The sequence below is a fragment of the Salvelinus fontinalis genome, chromosome 3 (assembly GCF_029448725.1).
Source record: "Salvelinus fontinalis isolate EN_2023a chromosome 3, ASM2944872v1, whole genome shotgun sequence".
NCBI lineage: Eukaryota > Metazoa > Chordata > Actinopteri > Salmoniformes > Salmonidae > Salvelinus > Salvelinus fontinalis.
Window position 1 is genome coordinate 48,279,512 of NC_074667.1, and position 6,118 is coordinate 48,285,629.

At 41.4% G+C, this 6,118-nt stretch overlaps 1 long non-coding RNA gene across 1 annotated transcript; it reads left to right on the forward strand.

The window, feature by feature from the left end:
- Positions 1 to 3,284: 3,284 nt before the first annotated feature.
- Positions 3,285 to 4,806, forward strand: LOC129834706 (uncharacterized). The gene is made up of 3 exons (XR_008756294.1): positions 3,285 to 3,640; positions 3,801 to 4,109; positions 4,219 to 4,806. It is a non-coding gene; the product is annotated as an uncharacterized LOC129834706 (long non-coding RNA).
- The last annotated feature ends 1,312 nt before the right edge of the window (positions 4,807 to 6,118 follow it).

Genomic DNA, 6,118 nt, shown 5'->3' on the forward strand with positions numbered 1-6,118 from the left:
GTCCTTCTCTGTTTCATAAGTCCTTTTTTGATATATAGCGCCGTGAAATCATATTTTCCCCCTTTCTGGTTTTCTGTGTTTCTGTATATTTTTGACACTGAATGTTATCAGATCTTCAACCAAACCTAATATATAGATAAAGCGACCCAAGCGAACAAATAACAAACATGACACTTATTCAAAAAAAAATAAACAGTTATGCAACACCCAATGCTCCTGTGTGAAAAAGTAATTGCCCACTTGTTAGGTTGTATCATATCTGGCGAAAACCAATGTCGTTCAAAAAGTTCCACTTATCTAATCTCTCCATAAAACTATCTTCCAGGAGTCTTGACGATCATTCAGATGCGGGCCTCCCGGGTGGCGCAGTGGTCTAAGGCATTGCTGTGCCACCAGAGATTCTGGGTTTGAGCCCAGGCTCTGCCGCAGCAGCCGGCCACGACCGGGAGGTCCATGGGGCGACACACAATTGGCCCAGCGTCATCCGGGTTAGGGAGGGTTTGGCCGGCAGGGATATCCTTGTCTCATCGCGCACTAGCGACTCCTGTGGCGGGCCGGGCACAGTGCACGCTGACCAGGTCGCCAGGTGTACGGTGTTGCCTCCGACACATTGGTGCGGCTGGCTTCCGGGTTGGATGTGCGTTGTGTCAAGAAGCAGTGCAGCTAGGTTGGGTTGTGTTTCGGAGGACGCATGGCTCTCGACCTTCGCCTCTCCCGAGTCCGTACTGGAGTTGCAGCAATGAGACGAGACTGTAACTACTATTAATTGGATACCATGAAATTGGAGAGAAAAAAAGGGTAGAAAATAAATAAATAAGATCATCCAGATGCTTCCAGGTGCTTTTTGGCAAACTTGAGTCTACTTTTTGGACGACATGGGTCACTTTATGTCAGGCGAAAACCGAACACTGCATTCCACAGTAGGAACTTCATACCAATGGTTAAGCATGGTGGTGGTAATGTGTTGGTTTGGGGATGCTTTGCTGCCATTGTAGAAACCATGAATTCTGCTCTGTCAGACAATTCTACAGGAGAATGTCAAGCTGTCTGTCCGTGAGCTGAAGCTGAGCGCAGCTGGGTCACGTAGCAAGACAATGATCCAAAACACACATGCAAGTCTATATCAGAATGGCTGAAAAGCAACAAATGTAAAGTTTTGGAATGGCCTAGTCAAAGTCCAGACCTAAACCGGAATGTGATTTTGTGGCAGGACCTGAAACGAGCATTTCCTGCAAAAATATACAAAAATACTGCATTAAAGCCGTTCTTTTTGGAAGATTGGACCAAAATCCCTACACAGTAATGTGAGAGATTGTAACCAAATGCTTCCTGTAGTTGTTGATCAGTCATTGCAGCTAAAGGTGGCACAATCAGTTATTGAGTGTAAGGGAGCAATTACTTTTCACACAGGGGCATAATTTTGTTTATAGTTAAAAAAAAATATCTATATAATTGTCAAATGTTTGTTATTTGTTCCCTTTATCTGATAACATTCAGTGTCAAAAATATACAGAAAACCAGAAAGGGGGCAAATATGATTTCACTATATATCCCAAACTTACTTATGAAACAGATTAGGACTTCTTCGGTTATGGTGTCTCCTATAAACTTTGGAAAACTGTTGCGATAAAATAATTTAGAATGACTTCATCCTATTGTAGGATATCCATTCATCATCCAAAGAAGGAAATTTAAACCATCCTAGAAAACCGTTGAAAGTAGGATCAGTGTAGAGTGGTGTTGGTCATTTTGTGTTCATCGTGTGCCCATGTGAATGTTTTACCACAGATGGGGGGTCATTCCATTACTACAGAGTGCCTGGTCCGGCCACTGGATGGTCAGTTCAGCTGTGTTCAGCGGTTTGGGAAAAGTCCAGTTTGTGTAAGTGATACAGCTAGTGCTTCCTGCCGGCTTATTCGGTTCCCCTCCTAGCCCAAGGGGAAGGTATGCGAAGCAGCCTGAAGCAGTGAGATTAGCCCTCTGCAGCCCCAGCTGCAATGTTTTCACATTTACTCCCTATTTGTCACCACAGGATTCAGTTTCACATTGTGCCATCATGATGGTCATAACTCTGTTTTTGTCACACTGCTTTGCTTTAGCTTGGCCAGGTCGCAGTTGTAAATGAGAACTTGTTCTCAACTGGCCTACCTGGTTAAATTAAGGTAAAATAAATACCATCAAACATCTTATAGTGTATCTATCCACACCTCAAGCTGGTAAGTGTCTTCACTGACATTTTCAACCTCTCTCTGACGCAGTCTTTAATACCTACATGTTGCAAGCAGACCACTATAGTCCCTGTGCCCAAGAACGCCAAGGCAACCTGTGAAATGACTAGCGCCCCGTAGCACTCACATCTGTAGCTATGAAATGCTTTGAAAGGCTGGTCATGGCTCACATCAACACCGTCATCCCAGCCACCCTGGACCCACTCCAATTCGCATACCGCCCCAACAGATCCACAGATGACTCAATCTCTATTGCACTCCACACTGCCCTTTCTCACCTTGACAAAAGGAACACCTACGTGTTCCACCATAATTTGCAAATAAATTCATTAAAAATCCTACAATGTGATTTTCTGGATTTTTTTTCTCATTTTGTCTGTCATAGTTGAAGTGTACCTATGATGAAAATTACAGGCCTCTCATCTTTTTAAGTAGGAGAACTTGCACAATTGGTGGCTGACTAAATACTTTTTTGCCCCACTGTATTTGGTTAACTTTAGCTAGCTATGCCAATCGGTTTCTATGCTAGTACTCTATGGATTGGGATTATGGTTAATTGTTTAGCTGGCTAGGTAGCAACATGTCTAAACAAAAGACCCCAAGTTAAAGCTTGCTGTTAGCTAGCTAGCTGACATTAGATGGCTGGCTTGCTAGCTAACATTATATGTATGAACTGTGTGTAGTGATATCTCAGAATGCCATTTCGCTTCTATTTTATAATAATGCTAAAATATTTGTACCTGGAATTAGTCTTTCAGCAACAGTAGAACACACCTGACTCTCCTCCACCAGTCACACAAGGAGAATGGTCTAATGCCTCCCATCAAAAAGAGAGCTGGCCCAAGCAAGCACAGGTTACACCTGAAGCCTGGGGACTTGCAGCGAGTGGTGAACTTTATCAACAACTACGCAGAGGATAAGGCAATAGTATTACCAGGACGACACCCAAGACACAAACACTTTGGTGGCAAGCTACTGCCATCCCATGTGGCAAAAGCAGCAGTGTGGCATATCACCAAGTGTTGTCATTGATTCCTTGTAATGTAAAGCATAAAGACGTTTTGATTATTTAATTGACCTCCAACATAATTGGCACTACTTTTATTGATCTAACATTATTTTGGTATTTTCCAGATGTACGTGTAGTCGGGCTGTCTTCCTTCAGGAACCTGTGGCGAAAATTGCTGCACCACAGCTCAAGCACTAAGCCCAGGACAGACCTGTGCTGGCAGTGCCAGGGGAACAACTGGCAGATCTGAAGACTTGATAATCTGCCAGAAGCTGTTAAGTCAGCCAAGCTGAAGAAGCAAGAGCAGCATTTCCTGCTTGTTCAGTGAGCGATCTGTCTACCAGAAGATGGTTGCTGACTGCAAGACCACCCCTGTCAAGGCTTGCAGTTGTCTCTGGGTTAAGTAAGCAACATTTCCTCCTTTATACTGATTTAAGGACATAGATGGATAGACACTAAAAATATATATATATGGTAGACAGGCAAATACCTTTCACTGAGCTGTGTAAAGACAGACTGAGACAATTAATTGTAATTTCTTAATGTTCTTTTGTTGTTTGCAGGTGCACTATCCTTCTGATCCTATGCAGCCAGGTCCCATCTACTTTTAACTCCTCGCAAGTATGGCTTGTTTGGTGTCTGCTGTGAAGGAATACCACAGAAAGTCGACTACTTGATTGATGAAGGCATGTCATACAGCAAAGGCAGTAGCGCAGTCATCATGTGAAGGACAGCACTTTGACAGGGGTCAACATCCCACAGCTGGTTGGACTGGATGATGGTACGGTGCAGGTGGAAAGCTATGGCTGGCAACAACACCTGACTCCGTACTTCAGGCCGCTGCCACAGATCAAGCAGTACCAACACTTCAGGTGAAAATCATTTTCATTGCATTATATGAGATTATTCGTATCTAAACTTGGGAGGTGAATTGATGTTGTAATGTCTTCTAATTTTTTGTTGTTATTTCCTATTTTACAGCTTCGGACAGACCAGTCATTAGCACTATCTGCAGTGCCTCTATTCGAATGACTCTATCCTAACACACACGCCATACGTTGCTGCTACAATTTTTTTTTTATCCTGCTGCTCAGCCACTTTACCCCTGATTGTATGCATATAACTACCTCATCTATCACTGATATCGTTATTGCTCTTGTACATACTGTATATTTAATATTGACATTTATCTATTTCTGGTATTGCTACTATGCAAGTAACCATTTGGCTGTACTGTTTACACCTTCTGTAGAGACCCATCCAATTAGCAAGATGTGGCCAGTGGTGTAAAAATACTTTAAAGTACTACTTAAGTATTTTTGGGGGGTATCTGTACTTTACTTAACTATTTATATTATTGGCAACTTTTACTTCACTACATTCTGATTTTTAAAAACGTTTTACTCCATTCATTTTCCCTGACACCCAAAAGTACATTACATTTTGATAGGGAAATTGTCCAATTCACACACTTATCAAGAGAACATCGCTGGTCATCCCTACTGCATCTGGCAGACTCATTAAACACAACTGCTTAGTTTGTAACTTATGTTGGAGTGTGCCCCTGACTATCCGTCAATAAAAAATACATTTAAAAAAAGCAACAATTTGTGCCTTCTGGTTTGCTTAATATAAGTAATTTGAAATTATTTATACATTTACTTCTGATACTTAAGTACATTTTAGCAATTACATTTACTTTTGATACATAATTATTTTTAAAACCAAATACTTTTACTCAATTAGTATTTTACTGGGTGATGTTTACTTGAGTCCTTTTCTATTAAGTTATCTTTACTTTTACTCAAGTATCACAATGTAGTACTTTTGCCACCACTGGATGTGGCTGGGGTTATAGCATCTATTTCACGTGGCCCATCCAATTTAGACAAGTGTGTCTGGGTAAGCGTCATCTAATATTTTGGACACTTTCTGTTAGTGGAATTTGTCCTTATTGTAAGCTACTACTTTTCCCACTTTTAGTCTTAATCTTTACTACACTACTCACTGTTTAGCACATGACCTCACATGTGAATTGTTAAAGAGATGAGTGGGGTTGGCTTAAGAGGATGTGAACAATGCTGAATGGGTGTAGACAAAGGACAGCTCTACAGTAGGTACCAAAACATTCAAAGGCCATATTCTCAAAAGCGAGTTTACAAGTTCATCAACCTTCAAAGCAAAATTACTTTCCCATTGTTCCTCAAATCCAGTGTATGATATACCATTTTGTTACTCCGAGTCTCTACTTCTATCCAATGTAAAAAAACACAATTTCTAATTTTGCTACATAAGGCCGATTATGAGTCAGTCAGTGACAGCTAGCAAGAGGCACATCATTCACGCACAACAGAGTGAGAGAGAGAGCAATGACGTGGTGCACATATGTCACCCATTTCAGGAAGCTAGGCGTATGTTGCAAGTCACTACTTTACAGGAGAGGCATTTGAATGTCTTTATTATATATATTTTTTGTGTGTTTTTGGGCAGACATTTGCTCTGGAGCATGTGAACTTCATGTGCCTTAATAACAAACTTGTATTCCATCTGTAAATACGAGTACAATTACGAGCCTAGTTGGTTTAGCCATAGAAAAAGCCAGGAACCTTCCCGTTAGCCATGATTGGTTGAGATGATGGATGGCCTGGACATGCTGGGAGAAGAGTTTGGATTGGTCTGCCATTTAGCATGCTTCTGTTTATAATGTGAGCTGCTCCATATGTGTTGATAATCCTTTCTACCGTGGCTTTTTTGAATGATATAACGTTAGCCATCGAGAACTAGAAAGGTTTTGCTACCTTTCTCAACATTGATGCCCACAATTTAACAGGATCTATCGACAGATCAATTGGAAAAAGTTGTGATGGGCTACTTTCTGCAC